Consider the following 24,777-nt stretch of genomic DNA (forward strand, 5'->3'; position numbering starts at 1 on the left):
AGTATAGATTTCTCTAGGCAGTATAGACATTTTAACAATGTCTATTCTTCCAATCCAAGAGCATGGAATGTTCTTCCATATTTTTGTGTCTTCTTCAATTTCTTTCATGAGTGTTCTGTAGTTCCTCGAGTACAGATCCTTGACTCTTTGGTTAGGTTTATTCCTAGGTATCTTATGGTTCTTGGTGCTATAGTAAATGGAATCAATTCTCTAGTTTCCCTTTCTCTATTTTCATTGTTATTTTATAAGAAAGCCACTGATTTCTGTACATTGACTTTGTATCCTGCCAAGTTACTGAATTGCTGTGTGAGTTCTAGTAGTTTGGGGGTGGAAACTTTTGGGTATTCGAATAAAGAATCATGTCATCTGCGAAGAGAGAGAGTTTGACTTCATTGCCAATTTGGATACCTTTTATTTCTCTTTGTTGTCTGATTACTGTTGCTAGGACTTCTAATACTATGTTGAACAAGAATGGTGAGAGTGGTCATCCTTGTTGTGTTCCTGATCTCAACGGGAAGGCTGCAAGCTTTTTCCCATAGAGGATGATATTTGGTGTGGGTTTTTCATAGACAGATTTGATGAAGTTTAGGAATGTTCCCTCAATCCCTATACTTTGAAGCGTTTTAAGCAGGAACAGATGCTGGATTTTGTCAAATGCTTTTTCTGCATCAATTGAGAGGACCATGTGGTTCTTCTCTCTTCTCATATTAATTTGCTCTATCACATTGATTGATTTGCGAATGTTGAACCATCCTTGTAGCCCAGGGATGAATCCCACCTGGTCATGATGGATAATCTTTTTAATGTGCTGTTGGATCCTGTTTGCTAGGATCTTGTTGAGAATCTTAGCATCCATATTTTTAAGTGATATTGGTCTGAAATTCTCCTTTCTGGTAGGGTCTTTGCCTGGTTTGGGGATCAAGGTATGCTGGCTTCGTAGAAAGAGTCGGGAAGTTTTCCTTCTGCTTCAATTCTTTGAAACAGCTTCAGGCGAATAGGTGTTCTTTCTTCTTTGAAAGTTTGGTAGAATTCCCCCAGGGGAATTCTAGGGAATCCATCAGATCCTGGGCTCTTGTTTTTTGGGAGGTTTTTGATCACTGCTTCAATCTCGTTACTAGATATTGGTCTATTCAGGTTGTCGATTTCTTCCTGGTTCAATTTTGTGAGTTTATAGTTTTCCAGAAATGCATCCATTTCATCTAGAATGCTTAACTTATTGGCATATAACTGTTGATAATAACTTCTGACGATTGTTTCTATTTCCTTGGTCTTAGTCGTGATCTCTCCCTTTTCATTCATGATTTATTAATTTAAGCTTTCTCTCTTTTCTTTTGGATTAGTGTGGCCAATGGTTTATCGATCTTATTGATTCCTTCAAAAAACCAGCTTCTAGTTTCATTGACACGTTCTACTGTATCTCTGGTTTTTACCTCATTGATCTCAGCTCTAATCTTGATGATTTACCTTCTTATGTGTGGAGTTGGTTTGATTTGTTGTTGATTCTCCAGTTCTTTAAGGTGTAGAGACAGCTGGTGTATTCTGGATTTTTCAATTTTTTTGAGGGAGGCTTGGATGGCTATGTATTTCCCCCTTAGGACCGCCTTTGCTGTATCCCATAGGTTTTGGACCAAAGTGTCTTCATTCTCATTGTTTTCCATGAATTGTTTCAGTTCTTCTTTGATCTGCTGGTTGATCCAAGCATTCTTAAGCAAGGTGGCCTTTAGCTTCCAGGTGTTTGAGTTCCTTCTGAACTTTTCCTTGTGATTGAGCTCCAGTTTCAAAGCATTGTGATCTGAGAATATGCAGGGAATAATCTCAGTCTTTTGGTATCGGTTGAGTCCTGATTTGTGAGCCAGTATGTGGTCTATTCTGAAGAATGTTCCATGTGAACTTGAGGAGAATGAGTATTCTGTTGTTTTAGGGTGGAATGTTCTGTATATGTCTATGAGGTCGATCTGGTCCAATGTGTCATTCAATGATCTTGTTTCTTTATTGATTTTCTGCTTCGATGATCTATTTCTGAGAAAGACATGTTAAGATCTCCTACTATTAATGTATTCATATCAATGTGACTCTTTATCTTGATTAAGTTTTCTTATGTGATTGGCTGCTCCCATATTGGGGGCATAGATATTTACAATTGTTAGATCATCTTGGTGGATAGTCCCTTTAAGAATGATGTAGTGTCCTTCTGTATCTCTGACTACAGTCTTTAGTTTAAAATCTAATTTATCTGATAAGAGAATCATTACCCCGGCCTTCTTTTGAGGCCCATTGGCATGAAAGATGCTTCTCTATCCCTTCACTTTCAGTCTGGGTGTATCTTTAGGTTCAAAATGGGTCTCTTGTAGACAACATATGATGTGTCCTGTCGTTTTATCCAATCTGCCACCCTGTGCCATTTTATGGGCACAAATATGCCATTCACATTGAGAGTGGTTATTGATACATACATTTTATTGACATTGTGTTACCTTTGAAGTCTTTCTTTCTGTAGATTGTCTCTATATTTCTGTTCAATTATATTCTTAGGATTTTTCCTCTTTTATAGAACCCCCCCTTAATATTTCCTGCAGTGTCAGCTTGGTGATTGCATATTCTTTTAAGCCTTGATGGTCTTGGAAACTCTTTATCTCTCCATCCATTCTTAATGTCAGTATTGCTGGATAAAGTATTCTTGGCTGCATGTTCTTCTCATTTAGTGCCCTGAATATATCTTGCCAGCCCTTTCTGGCTTGCTAGGTCTCTGTGGACAGGTCTGACGTTATTCTGATGGGCTTTCCTCTGTAAGTAAGGAGCCTCTTTTTCCTAGCGGCTTTCAAGAGATTATACCTATAATTATAATTCCTCATTTTGACTATCAGGTATCTTGATATTTTCCTGGAATCTATAATCTTGGGTAGAGACCGTTCGGCGTCTAGTACATGAACGCTGGTTCCATTCACGAGATTGAAAATTTTCATCAAGAACCTGTTCCACTATATTTTCCAGACTTCTTTCTTTCTCCTCCCCTTCAGGGATTCCAATAATTCTGACGTTGGAACATTTCATGACATCATTTATTTCCCTGATTCTGTTTTTATGGCTTCTAAGCTATTTGTTCCAGGCTTCCTCCAGATCCTTTCTATCTGTTTGTCCTCCAAATCACTAATTCTATCTTCTGTCTCAGTTACCCTAGCTTTGAGAGAATTTAGATTAGATTGGAACTCATTGAGTGCATTGTGAAGCTTATCTCTGGTAGCTTTCAGCTCTTACCTAACATTGAAAACATGATCTCTGGTCATTTTCAGTTTGGCCCTAATCAATTCCATTTGATCATTCATGGCTTTCTCCAACCTAGCTATTGCCTGGATAATTGTTAGCCTGAATTCTCTTTCCGACATATTGTCTATGTTGATAGCTGTTAGCTTTGTTGCAGTAGGCCCATCCTCTGTATTTTTCTTCTGTTGGGTTTCCTCCTCCTAGTCATTTTGGTGAGAGATGGCTGAACTGATATAGCTGGATTTATCGACCGTGGTGCAGTCAAGTTGCACCCTGGAATGCTTCTGAGCAATTAGGGTTCCCCACCCAAATGAGCGAAAAAAGAAAAGAAAAAGAAAAAAAAAAAAGAAAGAGAAAGAGACAGGAAAGAAAGGGAAGATAAAAGAGAAGGTTCAGCCCAAATGGGCCCCAAGGTAAGATTTATGAAGTATACAAACAAAAAGACTGATAAAAGTATATGACAAGAGAAAAAAATTATATGTATATATATATATGCAAATAAGGGAAGAACCTCATCAAAAAAACCCCAAGTGTAAGATTTATATACTATCAGGACAAACACAAAAACACAGAAACACTGGTGGAAGAAAAAGATGGGAGAGTGGTTATAAATTCTCAGTGTGGGTGAGGAAGGTTGTTTTGATTCTTCCTGGATGTATCTTGATATCTTTGTTAAAGGACTCAACTTTCCTAAGATAAAGGGGGATTAAAAATTGGTTTACCTATAGGGGTAGCATTGATTGGTAAAAGTGGATTACCTTGAAGTTTAACTCTACATGAATATTAGAAAACAAAAATTTAAAAAGGGGTAAACTAGACTAAACTAAACTAAAATTTAAAAAATTAAAAAAATAGAAATGCAAGAGGAAAACACAGGTGTATGTATCAAAAAGTTCAGGTTAGAAGGTTATTATGGAATTTGATGTACTGGACATCTCACTGTGTTGGTAAATAGGTTAAAAAATTATCTATATAAAAAAATGAGCCAGAATAGTGGGAACGAATTAAAAATAAAAGTTGTCCTATGAAGTAGTGGTGGTTGTCTTCTTGTCTTTTTTTTTTTTTTTCCTTTCCTGGTTGGTTTTCTGGGGGAGGGGCCTGCCACGTGGGTTTTCAGTCAATGATGTTCTCTGATTAAGTCCTCCCGCTCCCCTCAAGGGGGTGGGCTCTGAGGAAACTGTTTTTTTCAGGCTTTTGTTCTCTGGAGGTTTTTATGTTTGTTCACTTTTGTTTTTCTCTCTCGCCTTGACCGCTTTTGATGTTTTTTTGTAGGTTTAGAGAAAAGCAAACTGTACCCTGACCTCCCTCTCAGAGAGAATCCTCAGTCTGGCTGCAGAGCCCAAATAAATCCCACCTTGGCCGCTGGCAGAGCAGGCTCTGATTCGTGATCCCTGGGGATGCAGGATTTTTTCTTGTACCCAAAATCACAGGAGCGGCAGCTGTCTGGGCAGTTCCAGACTGCCAGAGAGTTTCCAATCAGCGATCGCACACTGAGATTTTCCCACTGTCCCAGGCTGGGAGTGCCTGGTCTTTCAGGGTCCAAGAGCCCCGGGCTGGTGCTTGTGTGCACCTCTCTCAGGAGAGGGCGTGGGGAGTGACTGGGACTCTGATGGCATGGCACGGCACTCACATGGGGACTGCAAAAAGGCTGTGCTTCTATTGGCTGGGGAGGCTCCCAGCCCCTCACGGGAGCCGGGCTCCACGTGCTCTCAGGTGTGCTGGTGGCTCAGGGACCAAGACCTTGTTTCTCTGGCTCTCTCTCTGGCTCTGTGCCGGCGGTGGCTGTCCTGGGTGTGGGGACTTAAACCCTGTCCCTCACACCCCGATTCCCACAATTTGCCTCCAGTGATCCTTTGCTCTTTTTGAGTGCTTTCTACCAGACTCCCGAGTTAATGCTGGTCCCCAGATGCAGGGCACTCTCGTATTGGGATATTACTTTCCAATGGGTCACCTCTTCTGGCTCCCTCCCCCTTTTGTTTATCTTCCAATATCAGTCTGACTTTCCCACTCCACTTTACCTGCCCATTGGCGACTTCTGCTCTGTTAGAGATCCAGACATGTATAATTCTGATCTCAGGCTGATTTCGTGGATGATCGGAGTTCTTTGGAAGGTAATCAGCTCATTCTAGGGTACAGGTTGAAAGGGCGCCTCCTCTTACTTCTCTGCCATCTTGTCTCTATCTTTTGCATCTTCTTTACCCACTTATCTATTAATGGACACATAGGTTCCTTCTCTATACTGACTGTTGTAAACAATGCTGTGATAAATATAGAGAAGCATATATCATTTTGAATTAGTGTTTTCACTTTTTTTGATAAATATCCAGTAGTGGAATTATGGGATCATATAGTATTTCTATTTTTAATTTTTGAAGAATGTCCATACTGTTTTCCACACTGGATGCACTAATTTACATTCCCACCATACAAGAGGATTCCTTTTTCACCACATCCTCACAATAGTTGTTTCATGTCTCTTTGATACTAGCCATTCTGCTATGTGTAAGGTAATATATAATTGTGATTTTGCTTAACATTTCCCTGATGATTAGTGGTGCTGAGCATGTTTTCATGTGTTTCTTGGTCATCTATGTCTTCTTTGGAAAAATGTCTATTCAGGTCCTCAGCCCACATTTTAATCAGATTGTTTTGTGTTTTTTGACTGTTTTTTTGGTGCTGAGGTATATACATTCATTGTATATTTTGGATTTTAACCCCATATCAGCAAATATCTTCTCCCATTCACTAAGTTGCCTTTTTATTTTGTTGAAGATTTTCTTTAACTTGAAAAAGTTTTGTGTGTAGTTCCAATAGTTTAGTTTTTGTTTCCCTTGCATAAGGAGACATATTTAGAAAAAAAAAATTGCTTAGGCTGATGTCAAAAATATTACTGTTTATGTTTTCTTCTAGGAGTTTTATGGTTTAAGGTATCACATTTAGGTCTTTAATCTATTTTATTTTTTGTATGATGTAATACACTGATTAAGTTTCTTTCTTATGCATGCAGCTGTCCAGTTTTCCCAGTACCATTTATTCAAAAGACTCTTTCCCCCTTACATATTTTTGCCTCCTTTGTCATAGATTAATTTACCATATAATTGTGGGCTTATTTCTGGGCGCTTTATTCTGTTCCATTGATGGATTTGTCTATTTTATAGTATTGTACTGTTTTTATTATAGTTTTATAGTATATCTTGAAATCTGGGATTGTGATGCCTCCAGCTCTATTTTTCTTTTTCGTAATTGCTTTGGCTATTTGCAGTCTTTGTGGTTCCATACAAATTTTTAGGATTATTTTTCTAGTTCTTTAAAAAATACTATTTTCATTTTGATACATATTGCATTGAATCTAGATTGCTTTGGGTAATATGGATATTTTATGATAGTTCTTCCAAGCCTAGGTATGTCCAATCCAATGGAATATCTTACCATTGGTTTTTGTTATCTTTTATTTCTTTTATCAGTGTTTCATAGTTTCTAAGTATAGGTTTTTTTACACCCTTGGTTAAGTTTCCTCCTATATGTGTTATTATTTTTGTTTCAATTGTAAATTGAATTGTTTTTTAATTTCTGTTTCTGCTATTTTGTTATAAGCATATTAGCATGTAAAAACACAACCATGACTCCTATATATTCTTCAAGGTTTGGCTCATGTACCTGCTATATCCTATAATCACTCATTCACCCATTCATTCATTCATTCACTCAGTCACTCAAGAGATATTTAATTATTTTGTCACTGAGTAGGCTTTGTAGGTTTCTACAACTTTAAGCAACCTATGTGCTCTGAATACTTTCAGCAATTTGTACCTTTTTAATGGCATTTACCATATTTGCACTATGAATTTTAGAAAAAATAATTTATCTTTCTTTAGCCCTATGAAGGAAGAAACCTTGTTTATTTATCATCATATACTTCACAATGGCCTGACATAGTTGGTACATATGTTTTAGATAATTCCCCCAAACTTGATGAACTCCAGAACTTCCCTATTTCCCTTGTTTCAGATTTACTATTTCCAGAATATGCCAAGAGAGTTACTGCATCAAACACAGCCAGATACCTCAGTGAGTAATTTTCTCATTAAGTCCACATTTAGTAGAATAAGCCATTTATAAATCTTTTGTATTTCATACAAATAACACTTCTAAAACAAATTTCATTTGTTGAGCAGTTATGACCACACTGATAAGAGCAATTAGAGTCAAGATTTCAAATAGTCCAAAGATACCACTGTATTAAACAGACAGTAAGATATCAAGGATGAAACAATTTTTTAAAAAAAAACATCTTTCATAAAACATTGAGTCTCCATTTAGGTAAAGAAAACACTCTAGGTGCCTTTCCTATACAGTTTGGGCAATTAGATTTACAGAGTTAGTAGTTCAACCTGAGGAATGCCTTTGCTGAAACTGAACTATAGGTTCACTGGCAAAAGGAAAAAATTAGCATTTTTGCCTTTTTTAGATAAATATCTAGTAGTGGAATTTCTCATTGTCCTATTGGAAAGGCCCAAGCAAATTTAAGCAAAACAAGGTGGTCATAATAAAATTGGGCTGGGGGAGGAGTCAAGATGGCGGATAAGTAGCAGGCTGAGACTATGTCAGCTAGCAGGAGATCAGCTAGATAGCTTATCTAAAGATTGCAAACACCTGCAAATCCATCGTCAGATTGAAGAGATGAAGAACAGCAATTCTAGAAACAGAAAAACAACCACTTCCTGAAAGGTAGGACTGGCAGAGAAGTGAATCCAAAGCGACGGGAAGATAGACCCCAGGGGGAGGGGCCGGCTCCTGGCAAGCAGCGGAGCAACGGAGCACAAAATCAGGACTTTTAAAACTCTGTTCCGCTGAGGGACATCGCTCCAGAGGCTAAACTGGGGCGAAGCCCACGCGGGGTCAGCGTGGCCTCAGGTCCCGCAGGGTCACAGAAGGATCGGGAGTGTCTGAGTGTTGCAGAGCTTGCGGGTATTGGAACGGGAAAGCCAGCTACAGAGACAGAGCCGACAGTAAGCTCACAGCTCGGTGTTACCTTGAACTGGTTGCAGGCGCGGTGAGCTTGGAGTCCGGCCAGAGGTCAGGCAAACGGGAGTTACTGGGCGCTGTTCTCTGAGGGTGCACAGAGGAGTGGGGCTCCGGGCTCTCAACTCCTCTGGGCTGGAGACCAGGGGGCTGCCATTTGTATTTCCGTCCTCTGGAACTCTACAGAAAGCTCTAAGGGAACAAAAGCTCCTGAAAGCAAACACGAGCAGATTACTCAGCCCGGGCCCTGGTAATTCCGCCTGGGGCAAAGACACTTGAGAATCACTACAACAGGCCCCTCCCCCAGAAGATCAACAAGAAATCCAGCCAAGACCAAGTTCACCTACAAAGGAGTGCAGTTTCAATACCAAGGAGAGCAGCAGAATTCCAGAGGAGGAGAAAGCAAAGCACGGAACACATGGTTTTCTCCCTGTGATTTTTTAGTCTTGCAGTTAATTTAATTTTTTTATTTTTCATTTTTTCTCTTCTTCTGCTAAATTTTTTTTAACTTTTACCCTTTTCTTTTTTAACGTTTTTAACTAGTTTATCTAATATATATATTTTTTCTTTTTTATACTTTTCTTTATTCATTTCTTTTTTTAATTTTTTTTTCCTTTTTCTTTCTTTCTTTCTTTTTGAACCTCTTTTGGTCCCCTTTCTTCCCCCTCACGATTTGGGATCTCATCTGATTTCGTTAAAGCATAATTTCCTGGGGTTGTTGCCACCCTTTTAGTATTTTACTTGCTCCTTCATATACTCTTAGCTGAACAAAATGACAAGGAGGAAAAATTCACCACAAAAAAAAAGAACAAGAGGCAGTACTGAAGGCTAGGGACCTAATCAATACAGACATTGGTAATATGTCAGATCTAGAGTTCAGAATGACAATTCTCAAGGTTCTAGCTGGGCTCGAAAAAGGCATGGAAGATATTAGAGAAACGCTCTCGGGAGATATAAAAGCCCTTTCTGGAGAAATAAAATAACTAAAATCTAACCAAGTTGAAATCAAAAAAGTTATTAATGAGGTGCAATCAAAATTGGAGATTCTCACTGCTAGGATAAATGAGGTAGAAGAAAGAATTAGCGATATAGAAGACCAAATGACAGAGAATAAAGAAGCTGAGCAAAAGAGAGACAAACAGCTACTGGACCATGAGGGGAGAATTCGAGAGATAAGTGACACCATAAGACGAAACAACATTAGAATAATTGGGATTCCTGAAAAAGAAGAAAGAGAGAGGGGATCAGAAGGTATACTGGAGAGAATTATTGGGGAGAATTTCCCAAATATGGCAAAAGGAATGAGCACAAAAATTCAGGAGTTTCAGAGAATGCAACTCAAAATCAATAAGAATAGGTCCACACCCCATCACCTAATAGTAAAATTTACAAGCCCCAGTGACAAAGAGAAAATCCTAAAAGCAGCCCAGGAAAATAAGTCTGTAACATACAATGGTAAGAATATTAGATTGGCAGCTGACTTATCCACAGAGACCTGGTATGCCAGAAAGAGCTGGCATGATATATTCAGAGCGCTAAATGAGAAAAACATGCAGCCAAGAATACTATATCCAGCTAGGCTATCATTGAAAATAGAAGGAGAGATTAAAAGCTTCCAGGACAAACAAAAACTGAAAGAGTTTGCAAACAACAAATAAGCTCTACAGAAATATTGAAAGGGGTCCTCTAAGCAAAGAGAGAGCCTACAAGAGGTAGATCAGAAAGGAACAGAGACAATATACAGGAACAGTCACCTTACAGGCAATACAATGGCACTAAATTCATATCTCTCAATAGTTACCCTGAATGTTAATGGGCTAAATGCCCCTGTCAAAAGACACAGGGTATCAGAATGGATAAAAAAACAAAACCCATCTATATGTTGCCTCCAAGAAACTCATTTTAAGCCCGAAGACACCTCCAGATTTAAAGTGAGGGGGTGGAAAAGAATTTACCATGCTAATGGACATCAGAAGAAAGCAGGAGTGGCAATCCTTATATCAGATCAATTAGATTTTAAGCCAAAGACTATAATAAGAGATGAGGAAGGACACTATATCATACTCAAAGGGTCTGTCCAACAAGAAGATCTAACAATTTTAAATGTCTATGCCCCCAACATGGGAGCAGCCAACTCTATAAACCAATTAATAACAAAATCAAAGAAACACATAAACAATAATACAATAATAGTAGGGGACTTTAACACTCCCCTCACTGAAATGGACAGATCATCCAAGCAAAAGATCAGCAAGGAAATAAAGGCCTTAAACGACACACTGGACAAGATGGACATTACAGATATATTCAGAACATGTCATTCCAAAGCAACAGAATACACATTCTTCTCTAGTGCAAATGGAACATTCTCAAGAATAGATCACATCCTCGGTCCTAAATCAGGACTCAACAGGTATCAAAAGATTGGGATCATTCCCTGCATATTTTCAGACCACAATGCTCTAAGGCTAGAACTCAACCACAGGAGGAAGTTTGGAAAGAACCCAAATACATGGAGACTAAACAGCATTCTTCTAAAGAATGAATGGGTCAACCGGGAAATTAAAGAAGAATTGAAAAAAATCATGGAGACAAATGATAATGAAAATACAACGGTTCAAAATCTGTGGGACACAACAAAGGCAGTCCTGAGAGGAAAATATATAGCGGTACAAGCCTTTCTCAAGAAACAAGAAAGGTCTCAGGTACACAACCTAACCCTACACCTAAAGGAGCTGGAGAAAGAACAAGAAAGAAACCCTAAGCCCATCAGGAGAAGAGAAATCATAAAGGTCAGAGCAGAAATCAATGAAATAGAAACCAAAGAAACAATAGAGCTAATCAACGAAACTAGGAGCTTGTTCTTTGAAAGAATTATAAAATTGATAAGCCCCTTGCCAGACTTATAAAAAAGAGAAAGGACCCAAATAAATAAAATCATGAATGAAAGAGGAGAGATCACAACTAATACCAAAGAAATATAAACTATTATAAGAACATACTATGAGCAACTCTAAGCCAACGAATTCGACAATCTGGAAGAAATGGATGCATTCCTAGAAACATATGAACTACCACAACTGAACCAGGAAGAAATAGAAAGCCTGAACAGACCCATAACCAGTAAGGAGATTGAAACAGTCATTAAAAATCTCCAAACAAACAAAAGCCCAGGGCCAGACGGCTTCCCGGGGGAATTCTACCAAACATTTAAAGAAGAACTAATTCCTATTCTCCTGAAACTGTTCCAAAAAATAGAAATGGAAGGAAAACTTCCAAACTCATTTAATGAGGCCAGCATCACCTTGATCCCAAAACCAGACAAGGATTCCATCAAAAAAGAGAGCTATAGACCAATATCCTTGATGAACACAGATGCGAAAATTCTCACCAAAATACTAGCCAATAGGACTCAACAGTATATTAAAGGGATTATTCACCACGACCAAGTGGGATTTATTCCAGGGCTGCAAAGTTGGTTCAACATCCACAAATCAGTCAATGTGATACAACACATCAATAAAAGAAAGAACAAGAACCATATGATACTCTCAATAGATGCTGAAAAAGCATTTGACAAAGTACAGCATCCCTTCATGATCAAAACCCTTCAGAGTGTAGGGATAGAGGGCACATACCTCAATATCATCAAAGCCATCTATGAAAAACCCACTGCAAATATCATTCTCAATGGAGAAAAACTGAAAGCTTTTCCGTTAAGGTCAGGAACACGGCAGGGATGTCCATTATCACCACTGCTATTCAACATAGTACTAGAAGTCCTAGCCTCAGCAATCAGACAACAAAAGGAAATTAAAGGCACCCAAATCGGCAAAGAAGAAGTCAAATTATCACTCTTCACAGATGATATGATACTATATATGGAAAACCCAAAAGACTCCACTCCAAAATTGCTAGAACTTGTACAGGAATTCAGTAAAGTGTCAGGATATAAAATCAATACACAGAAATCAGTTGCATTTCTCTACACCAACAACAAGACAGAAGAAAGAGAAATTAAGGAGTCCATCCCATTTACAATTGCACCCAAAACCAAAAGATACCTAGGAATAAACCTAACCAAAGAGGCACAGAATCTATACTCAGAAAACTATAAAGTACTCATGAAAGAAATTGAGGAAGACACAAAGAAATGGAAAAATGTTCCATGCTCCTGGATTGGAAGAATAAATATTGTGAAAATGTCTATGCTACCTAAAGCAATCTACACATTTAATGCAATTCCTATCAAAGTACCATCCATCTTTTTCAAAGAAATGGAACAAATAATTCTAAAATTTATATGGAACCAGAAAAGACCTCGAATAGACAAAGGGATATTGAAAAAGAAAGCCAACGTTGGTGGCATCACAATTCCGGACTTCAAGCTCTCTTACAAAGCTGTCATCATCAAGACAGCATGGTACTGGCACAAAAACAGACACATAGATCAGTGCAACAGAATAGAGAGCTTAGAAATAGACCCTCAACTCTACAGTCAACTAATCTTCAACAAAGCAGGAAAGAATGTCCAATGGAAAAAAGACAGCCTCTTCAATAAATGGTGCTGGGAAAATTGGACAGCCACATGCAGAAAAATGAAATTGGACCGTTTCCTTACACCACACACAAAAATAGACTCAAAATGGATGAAGGACCTCAATGTGAGAAAGGAATCCATCAAAATCCTTGAGGAGAACACAGGCAGCAACCTCTTCGACCTCAGCCGCAACAATATCTTCCTAGGAACAACACCAAAGGCAAGGGAAGCAAGGGCAAAAATGAACTATTGGGATTTCATCAAGATCAAAAGCTTTTGCACAGCAAAGGAAACAGTTAACAAAATCAAAAGACAACTGACAGAATGGGAGAAGATATTTGCACACGACATATCAGATAAAGGACTAGTGTCCAGAATCTATAAAGAACTTAGCAAACTCAACACCCAAAGAACAAATAATCCAATCAAGAAATGGGCAGAGGACATGAACAGACATTTCTGCAAGGAAGTTATCCAGATGGCCAACAGACACATGAAAAAGTGCTCCATATCACTCAGCATCAGGGAAATACAGATCAAAATCACAATGAGATATCACCTCACACCAGTCAGAATGGCTAAAATCAACAAGTCAGGAAATGACAGATGCTGGCAAGGATGCGGAGAAAGGGGAACCCTCCTACACTGTTGGTGGGAATGCAAGCTGGTGCAACCACTCTGGAAAACAGCATGGAGGTTCCTCAAAATGTTGAAAATAGAACTGCCCTATGACCCAGCAATTGCAACAATGTCCACAATAGCCAAACTATGGAAAGAACCTAGATGTCCATCAACAGATGAATGGATAAAGAAGATGTGGTATATATACACAATGGAATACTATGCAGCCATCAAAAGAAATGAAATCTTGCCATTTGCGACAACATGGATGGAACTAGAGCATATCATGCTTAGCGAAATAAGTCAAGCAGATAAAGACAACTATCATATGATCTCCCTGATATTAGGAAGTGGTGATGCAACATGGGGGCTTAAGTGAGTAGGAGAAGAATAAATGAAACAAGATGGGATTGGGTGGGAGACAAACCATAAGGGACTCTTAATCTCACAAAACAAACTGAGGGTTGCTGGGGGGAGGAGAGTTGGGAGAAGGGGGGTGGGGTTATGGACATTGGGGAGGGTATGTGCTTTGGTGAGTGCTGTGAAGTGTGTAAACCTGGCGATTCACAGACCTGTAGCCCTGGGGATAAAAATATATGTTTAAATAAAAAACTAACTAACTAACTAAATAAATAAATGAATAAAATTGGGCTAAAAATTTGGGAGAATACATGCTAAAGAAAATGGACTCAACTGTCATGTTTTGATTTTCTAACTGTGGAAATTGTAGAAAAGATAGTGGTTGTGGCAGGGGAACTTCCTTTTTACTGTTACCTAAGGTTTATGAGAAGACATGGAACTAGAAGGAGAGTCTGGATTTCTTATCAGTTAAAAATTTCTTTACAATAACATGACCTTAGACTAATGTATCTCCAAAGCGATATAGTAGCATCAGTTAAGGTATTTCAACATCAGTTGTACAATGTTTTTTAAAAGATTTATTTATTTTATTTTAAAGAGTGAGTGTACATGCAAGTTGGGGGGGCATAGAGAGAGGGAGTGAGTAGATTCTCAAGCAGATTCCCTGCTGAGCACGGAGGTCCAATGTGGGGCTTGATCTCAGGATCTGAGATCATGACCTGAGCAAAATCAAAGTTGGATGCTTAACTGACAGAGCCACTCAGGTGTTTCCTATTGTACAATATTTTTTTAAGGCTAATCATAGAAAACAATCCTGTACCAGCAAGTTGCTTTTAAAGTGTTTCCCAGGTCTTCATTTGGTGTCTCTTATGATCACTTTCATGTTTTTATTGTTTTGTTACAACACATATTTGAAAGGTCAGCTAGGAAAATAAACAGGTAAGCCTTAGGTCTTCAGTAAATAAAATGTGGTAAAATGAAGACAGAAAAAAATGTGTAATGAATTCATTGTGTTAAATGGAGAAAACTGACATGGAATTTGTTAATATGCAGTCAACTAGTTTTAGCAATCAAAGGAATGACAAAAAAACAAAAAAGAAAGAAAAGGAGCAAAGGGAGAAAATAATTTCCTTGATAGAGAATGGTTACTTATTGAATATGGTTCCTTTAAAGGGTAATCCATTTTGCTTCTTACTGCTTCCATACTTTCTCCACAGAAGGTTATTTATGGCCTAGAGATTAAGGGTGGGGCTAGGCAAAATAGTGAAATAGCCGATTTGTACTCAGATGCATCCTGCCTATGCTCTTTCTGATTAGAAGGATACTCTATAGTACTTCGGAGGTAACATATCCCATCAACCCCATTTCCTTTTGATAGATGGAGAAATTTCAATCCAGGGTAGGATTCATTGAAAGTCATAGGATAGGGCCAACTGGGTGGCTCAGTCATTAAGTGTCTGCCTTCAGTTCAGGCCATGATCCCAGCCAGGGTCCGGGGATGGAGCTCTACATCAGGCTCTCTGCTCAGTGATAAGCCTGCTTCTCCCTTTACTATTCCCCTTCTTGTGTTTCCTTTCTCACTGTGTCTCTCTCTGTAAAATAAATAAATAAAATCTTAAAAAAAGTAAAGTCATATGATAAAGTTTCTTGAAGAGGGACTAGAACTAGGTGTTTTAACTTCTAGGCTAGTACTTTTTTCACCACATCATGGTGTTTCTGGTGTTCTGTCTTTTCTATTAGAGTCAGTTTAATGCCCATGTTCTCAGCACTCAGGCTACCTTCCAAGTAAAACCCATCGACAAACTCAGACCTTTCTTTTACTCCTTTGTTTATTTTTAGAGAAAATTAGTTTTTAAGATAAAATTAGTTTTTCTCTATTATTGTCAGAGCTCTTCATTCTGCTAGGGAATAGATAATGAAGCCATGCTAATTTGTCCATGGTAACTTATATGTTAGCTCTCAAGGGTAGATCTATTGTAATAGCATCCTTATCCCCCAAAATGAGACTATTATGGTAGAAATTTCAATAATCAAATCAGGCTTCAGCAGAGGTATTTTGGGTTAGCATAGTCTTTATTGCTTTCCCCAAATCATACAATGTGCATGAGTACCTACTTGGCCTGAGCACTGAGTTGCTGTTTGTTAAGATATACTGTTTTCTCCACTTTTGAAGTAACAAAATGGTCTGCTTCTAACTGTATGGGCAGCTATTTTGTGTTCATTTACTGTGGACCTCATAGGGCTTGAGTCCTTAATCATAAGTTACCTCTTTAAAGAAAATTTCAATGATTTACTAGCACATTGGATTTGGATAATACCTCAATCAGACTTATTAAAGATTTCTGAAAAATCAAACCCTACAAAATGAACACTTTGCAGTTTTATTTTAGCTTTTATTTCTGCTTTTAATCACAGTTGGCCATGGTTCACTGGAAAGCGGTTTAAATCACCCAGAAAATGTTTCCAGCCCTTCCACAAAAAGGGCTGTCTTTGGGGTACTTTTTCCTACTACAAATATTTTGAAAAACAGACTTCTTGGCTTCTTTTGCAGTAAATGTCCTTTTATCCATTAAATAAATCTGTTCTTTCTCTCTGCAAAACCAACCTATAAACATTTTGAAATGTAGTAGTCCTGTACTTCTTCTAACATATTAGAATAAACATATTGATTAGTTTTTTGAGCTGTCAAGTCAGCCTGACAAAAGTGGACATGCATATATGTATCTAAAAGTGACTCGTTTTTTTATTTCTTTACTCTTACAAAAATTATAGCTGAGGAGATTCTATTACCCACCCACAACAGAGAATATGTTTCAGTTTATGATAGAGAAAATTTTTTAATGACTGTGTCCTAGAATGGGCCTCCCTATTGTCAAACATTATATGCCAGACTTTTGAAAGATATTTTTCTTCTTGGTGTGCTGTACTTTGAGGAATAAAAGCTAATAAACCAAAGGCTTTGGTATGGAGAGACGCCAAGGTCATTTACCTGAAAGAAGCAACAGGATATGAGTCAAAAGTGAAATAAAAGTTGCTGTGGATAATTTTTAGTGGGCTGAGTTCATTTAAAGTCAGAGCCAAAATATTCCGGAGGAATGGCAAAAGCACATGTTTTGAGAGCAAGTGTCTTACATTTAAGATTCATCAAGCATAGTTTACATGATCTTTTTGGCAAAGTGAAAGTCAGGTTAGAAAATGAATACAAGATAGAATTAGCTAAGATCTAGGTAACAGGTTGAACTCATTTGTATGTATTTTTTTTTATGTATATATAATTGTCACATAACATTATATTAGTTTCCAGAATACAACATGATTTGGTATCTGCATACACTGTAAAATTATCACAACAATAAGTCTCGTTGTTTTAATTTGCATTTCCCTGATGAGTAGTGACGTTGAACACCTTCTCATGTGCCTGTTGGCCATCTGTATATCTTATTTGGAAAAATGTTTATTCATATCCTCTGCTCATTTTTAACTGGATTTTTTTTTGTTATTGAGTTCTATTAATTAATTATATATATGAATTCATTATATATCTAATTAATTATATATAAATTCATATATATTCACATATATTAATATGTTGTCATTATATATTCAATATTTATTATATCATATATTATATATATTCATTCAACATGTATTATATGTTTGTATATACATATATAGAATTTGACCTCTTTTCTGAAAGATATTAAATTAGATCTTAGAAGGACTTTTTCAGCAAGTATAATAAAGCTTTAAGCTAAGCCAAAGGCTTTTTTTTTAAATTTTATACAGGACTAGATTATTTTAGATTTGTTTAAACTCATAAAACTGCAAATATTGCTACTTTTGTGCAGACTTACAATTATATTTCTGCTTCTTTCATTACAGACTCTTAAAAATGTCTAGCACACTTACATAGTATATTGTATCTGCATTAATCTTTCAAGTTTTTCTCTGAAAGATTTTTTTTGTCAACAAAACTGATATAGTCATACCAAAATTGGCTCTTCATATTCCAAAGATTGAGAAGAGCTACAAGTCAAAACTATGTTAATGTGTCTGTTTCTTTAACAACTATTTTATGCAATTCATGAACATCTGTTCTATGAATAATTGATACTGCATTTTAAGGCTAGCTTACTGGATTTTATTTTTTAATTGTATTAGTAATGGTTATACTGTGACTTTTAGGACTGATTACAAAGTTTCCATGGGAATTGAATGGCCAGACAGACATTTTGAGTTTTTATGCCTTTGAGCATAAAAATAGCAGGACTGTGTTGAGAAAAATGATAGGATATCAAATTCTGTGGAGATTTTCATTTGATGATTAATGTGAAGTAGAATATGTAGCATCTATCTGAGTAACTCCAGTAACTCCAGTAAGTTACTGTTTTCCAACATGATGGAGTGTAAGTATTTCATAGCTTCTATGAGCATAAACTTTGCCCCTGAAAATATAAGGCACGCTGATTAAAGGTTATGTTGTCATGGAGGGCCTGGGTGGCTCAGTCAGTTAAGTGGCTGCTTTCGGTTCAGATCATGACCCCAGGGTCCTCGGATCAAGCTCCACATTAGGCTCCCTGCTCAGTGGAGAGCTGTTTCTCCCTCTCCTTCTGCCCCTCACTCATGCTTGCTTGCTCTCTCTCTCTCTGTCAAATGAATAAATAAAATCTTAAAAAAAAACATGAAGGTTAGGGAGAACAGATTTTCTGTGGCCTGTCATACACAAGAAGCCACAGTGAAGCAGATCCACCTTCTTCGATCGCTCTTGGCAAGATCCCATCAAAGGGCTGCCACAAGCCTGACAGTGTGCAAGCAGCCCAGAGGAGGGCCATCACCACTCCAGAGTGCAGGAGATGCAGCTGACTTTCCTAACACAGAGAAACAGACACAGCAATAAACAGAATGAGGAGACAGAAGAATATGTCCCACATGAAAAAACAGAACCAAATCACAGCAAGTGATGAAACTGAAACGGAGATAAGAAGTATGTCTGATAGAGAATTTAAAGTAACACTCATAAAGATCCTTCCTATAATGGAGAAAGGAGTGCAGAACCTCCATGACACCCTCCACCAAGTGATAGCAGCCATAAAAAAAGAACCAATTAGAGCTACTGGACTCACTAAATGGAAATAAAAATAGACTACCTGCAATAAATAACAAATAAGAGGAAGTAAAAGAATGGATCAGCCACCTAGAGGACAGAGTCATGAAAAATAATCAAGCTGAGCAGATGAGAGGGGAGAAAACTACACAAAATAAGAATAGAACCAGGGAACTCAGTGACACTGTCAAGAATAACAGTCGCATGATAGGGATCCCAGAAGGAGAAGAACGAGAAAAGGGGGCAGAGGTTTTGTTTGAAGAAATAATAGCTAAAAAATTCCCGAATTTGGGGAAGAAAGAGAAATCCAGATTCAGGAGGCACAGAAAGCCCCCCAAAAAACCAACCCAAAGAAGTCTGCACCAAGATACAAGGTAAATAAGATGGTCAAAAGTAGTGATAAAGAGAGAATTTTAAAAGCAGCAAGAGAAAGGAAAGTAGTGACATACAAGAGAAACCCCATACAGCTATCAGTGGGTTTTTCAGCAGAAAGTATGCAGGCCAGAAGAAAATGGCATGATAAATTTCAACAGCTAAAAGGAAAAAAAAAAATCTACAGCAAAGAATAAATACTCTATCCAGCAAGGCTTTCATTTAGAATAGGAGATATAGGGTTTCCCAGAAAAACAAAAATTAAAAGCAAAGCCAGATACACCTCTGTCACCCATGATGCCATTGGCCTGTGGGTTCCAAAATCACAGTCCTGCTGCCCTCCTGCCTGAGTGAGCATGCATGGCCTGCCACCTGCTCAATGCCAAGTCAACATTCCTTCACCTCAGATTGCCAAGGGCTCAAACTGACACTTTCCCCTCAAATTCCAGCCCCTGTGCTCAATGTTGTGCACAAGAGTGGGCATAATTATAACAGCAGAATGAAGCAACCCAAATAGTGACACTAATTCTGTGGAATATATAATGGATAAAAGGAGTATGCTTGGCTGAGAACAGCTCTAACAAACACATCAAAGTACAACACTTACAGCATAATTCTGGTTAGTAAAAGAAACAAACCTGGGAAAAATAAAACGGGATGAAACCAGAGAGGGAGACAAACCACAGGACACTCCCTTTTTTTTTTTTTTAAAGATGTTATTTATTTGACACAGAGAGAGGCAGTGAGAGAGGGAACAGAAGCAGGGGGAGTGAGAGAGAGAGAAGCAGTCTTCCCACTGAGCAGAGAGCCTGATGTGGGACTTGATGAAGGGCTTGATCCCAGGTTCCTGGGATCATGACCTGAGCCAAAGGCAAACACTTAACAACTGAGCCACCCAGGCGCACCACAATGAGATACTCTTAAGCAAAGGAAACAAACTGCGGGTTGTTGGAGGGGAGGTGAGGGGATTTGGGGTGATGGACATTAAGAGGGGTAATTGATGGAACGAACACTGGTGTTCTATACAACTTATGAATCACTGAACTCATATTCTGAAACTAATAATACACTATATATTAATTAATTGAATTGAAATTTAAAAAGGAAATCCCCCCCCACACATAAAGGTTATGTTTTCATACACCAGAGTTGGTAATCTTAAAGCTAATTGAACATAATAAAAAAAAAATAAATAAACCATGACAGGAGAAAAAAAATTGGAGAGGGAGGAGTCAAGATGGCGGAGAAGTAGCAGGCTGAGACTACTTCAGCTAGCCGGAGATCAGCTAGATAGCTTATCTAAAGATTGCAAACACCTGAAAATCCATCGGCAGATCGAAGAGAAGAAGAGCAGCAATTCTGGAAACAGAAAAACAACCACTTTCTGAAAGGTAGGACCCGCGGAGAAGTGAATCCAAACTGACGGGAAGACACACCCCGGGGGGAGGGGCCGGCTCCCGGCAAGCGGCGGAGCAACGGCGCACAAAATCAGGACTTTTAAAAGTCTGTTCCGCTGAGGGACATCGCTCCAGAGGCTAAACCGGGGCGAAGCCCACGCGGGGTCAGCGTGGCCTCAGGTCCCGCAGGGTCACAGAAGGACCGGGGGTGTCTGAGTGTCGCAGAGCTTGCGGGTATTGGAACGGGAAAGCCGGCTACAGAGACAGAGCCAACAGTAAGCTCACAGCTCCGTGTTACCTTGAACCGGTCGCAGGCTCGGTGAGCTCGGAGCATGGCCGGAGGTCAGGCAGACGGGAGTAACTGGGCGCTGTTCTCTGAGGGCGCACTGAGGAGTGGGGCCCCGGGCTCTCGTCTCCTCCGGGCCAGAGACCAGGAGGCCGCCATTTGTATTCCCGTCCTCCAGAACTCTACGGAAAGCGCTCAGGGAACAAAAGCTCCTGAAAGCAAACCCGAGCGGATTCCTCACCCCGGCCCCTGATAAGGGCGGTGCAATTCCGCCTGGGGCAAAGACACTTGAGAATCACTACAACAGGCCCCTCCCCCAGAAGATCATCAAGAAATCCAGCCAAGACCAAGTTCACCTACCAAGGACTGCGGTTTCAATACCAAGGAGAGCATCAGAATTCCAGAGGAGGAGAAAGCAAAGCACGGAACTCATGGCTTTTTCCCTGTGATTTTTTTTAGTCTTGCAGTTAATTTAATTTTTTTTCTTTTACATTTTTTGTTTTTTTCCTCACCTTCTGGTAAAATTTTTTTTTAACTTTTACCTTTTTCTTTCTTAACGTTTTTTAACCAGTTTATCTAATATATATATATTTTATTTTTTATATTTTTCTTATTTGTTTTCTTTTTTTTAAATTCTTTTCTATTCTTTTTTTTTTCTTTCTTCCTTTTTGAACCTCTTTTTATCCACTTTCTCCCCCCTCACAATTAGGGATCTCTTCTAATTTGGTTAAAGCATATTTTCCTGGGGTTGTTGCCACCCTTTTAGTATTTTCCTTGCTCCTTCATATACTCTTATCTGGACAAAATGACAAGAAGGAAAAATTCAACACAAAAAAAAGAACAAGAGGCAGTACCGAAGGCTAGGGACCTAATCAATACAGACATTGTTAATATGTCAGATCTAGAGTTCAGAATGACAATTCTCAAGGTTCTAGTCGGGCTCGAAAAAGGCGAAAGGCATGGAAGATATTAGAGAAACCCTCTCGAGAGATATAAAAGCCCTTTCTGGAGAAATAAAAGAACTAAAATCTAACCAAGTTGAAATCAAAAAAGCTATTAATGAGGTGCAATCAAAAATGGAGGCTCTCACTGCTAGCATAAGTGAGGCAGAAGAAAGAATTAGTGATATAGAAGACCAAATGACAGAGAATAAAGAAGCTGAGCAAAAGAGGGACAAACAGCTACTGGACCACGAGGGGAGAATTCGAGAGATAAGTGACACCATAAGACGAAACAACATTAGAATAATTGGGATTCCAGAAGAAGAAGAAAGAGAGAGGGGAGCAGAAAGTATACTGGAGAAAATTATTAGGGAGAATTTCCCCAATATGGCAAAGGGAACGAGCATCAAAATTCAGGGGGTTCAGAGAATGCCCCTCAAAATCAGTAAGAATAGGCCCACACCCCGTCACCTAATAGTAAAATTTACAAGTCTCAGTGACAAGGAGAAAATCCTGAAAGCAGCCCGGGAAAAAAAGTCTGTAACGTACAATGGTCAAAATATTAGATTGGCAGCTGACTTATCCACAGAGACCTGGCAGGCCAGAAAGAGCTGGCATGATATTTTCCGAGCACTAAACGAGAAAAACATGCAGCCAAGATTACTATATCCAGCCAGGCTATCATTGAAAATAGAAGGAGAGATTAAAAGCTTCCAGGACAAACAAAAAGTGAAAGAATTTGCAAACACCAAACTAGCTCTACAGGAAATATTGAAAGGGGTCCTCTAAGCAAAGAGAGAGCCTACAAGTGGTAGATCAGAAAGGAACAGAGACCATATACAGTAACAGTCACCTTACAGGCAATACAATGGCACTAAATTCATATCTCTCAATAGTTACCCTGAATGTTAATGGGCTAAATGCCCCTGTCAAAAGACACAGGGTATCAGAATGGATAAAAAAACAAAACCCATCTATATGTTGCCTCTAAGAAACTCATTTTAAGCCCGAAGACACCTCCAGATTTAAAGTGAGTGGGTGGAAAAGAATTTACCATGCTAATGGACATCAGAAGAAAGCAGGAGTGGCAATCCTTATATCAGATCAATTAGATTTTAAGCCAAAGACTATAATAAGAGATGCGGAAGGACACTATATCATACTCAAAGGGTCTGTCCAACAAGAAGATCTAACAATTTTAAATATCTATGCCCCCAATGTGGGAGCAGCCAACTATATAAACCAATTAATAACAAAATCAGGGAAACACATAAACAATAATACAATAATAGTAGGGGATTTTAACACTCCCCTCACTGAAATGGACAGGTCATCCAAGCAAAAGATCAGCAAGGAAATAAAGGCCTTCAACGACACTCTGGACCAGATGGACATCACAGATATATTCAGAACATTTCGTCCCAAAGCAACAGAATACACATTCTTCTCTAGTGCACATGGAACATTCTCCAGAATAGATCACATCCTCGGTCCTAAATCAGGACTCAACCGGTATCAAAAGATTGGGGTCATTCCCTGCATATTTTCAGACCACAATGCTCTAAAGCTAGAACTCAACCACAAAAGGAAGTTTGGAAAGAACCCAAATACATGGAGACTAAACAGCATCCTTCTAAAAAATGAATGGGTCAACCGGGAAATTAAAGAAGAATTGAAAAAAATCATGGAAACAAATGATAATGAAAATACAACGGTTCAAAATCTGTGGGACACATCAAAGGCAGTCCTGAGAGGAAAATATGTAGCGGTTCAAGCCTTTCTCAAGAAACAAGAAAGGTCTCAGGTACACAACCTAACCCTACACCTAAAGGAGCTGGAGAAAGAACAAGAAAGAAACCCTAAGCCAGCAGGAGAAGAGAAATCATAAAGATCAGAGCAGAAATCAATGAAATAGAAACCAAAAAAACAATAGAACAAATCAATGAAACTAGGAGCTGGTTCTTTGAAAGAATTAATAAAATTGATAAACCCGTGGCCCGACTTATCAAAAAGAAAAGAGAAAGGATCCAAATAAATAAAATCATGAATGAAAGAGGAGAGATCACAACTAACACCAAAGAAATACAAACTATTATAAGAACATACTATGAGCAACTCTACGCCAATAAATTTGACAATCTGGAAGAAATGGATGAATTCCTAGAAACATATAAACTACCACAACTGAACCAGGAAGAAATAGAAAGCCTGAACAGACCCATAACCAGTAAGGAGATTGAAACAGTCATTAAAAATCTCCAAACAAACAAAGCCCAGGGCCAGATGGCTTCCCGGGGGAATTCTACCAAACATTTAAAGAAGAACTAATTCCTATTCTCCTGAAACTGTTCCAAAAAATAGAAATGGAAGGAAAACTTCCAAACTCATTTAATGAGGCCAGCATCAACTTGATCCCAAAACCAGACAAGGATTCCATCAAAAAAGAGAGCTATAGACCAATATCCTTGATGAACACAGATGTGAAAATACTCAACAAAATACTAGCCAATAGGATTCAACAGTACATTAAAAGGATTATTCACCACGACCAAGTGGGATTTATTCCAGGGTTGCAAGGTTGGTTCAACATCCGCAAATCAGTCAATGTGATACAACACATCAATAAAAGAAAGAACAAGAACCATATGCTACTCTCAATAGATGCTGAAAAAGCATTTGACAAAGTACAGCATCCCTTCCTGATCAAAACTCTTCAAAGTGTAGGGATAGAGGGCACATACCTCAATATCATCAAAGCCATCTATGAAAAACCCACTGCAAATATCATTCTCAATGGAGAAAAACTGAAAGCTTTTCCGCTAAGGTCAGGAAAACGGCAAGGATGTCTATTATCACCACTGCTATTCAACATA

The sequence above is a fragment of the Mustela erminea genome, chromosome X (genome assembly GCF_009829155.1).
Source record: "Mustela erminea isolate mMusErm1 chromosome X, mMusErm1.Pri, whole genome shotgun sequence".
Taxonomy (NCBI): Eukaryota; Metazoa; Chordata; class Mammalia; order Carnivora; family Mustelidae; genus Mustela; species Mustela erminea.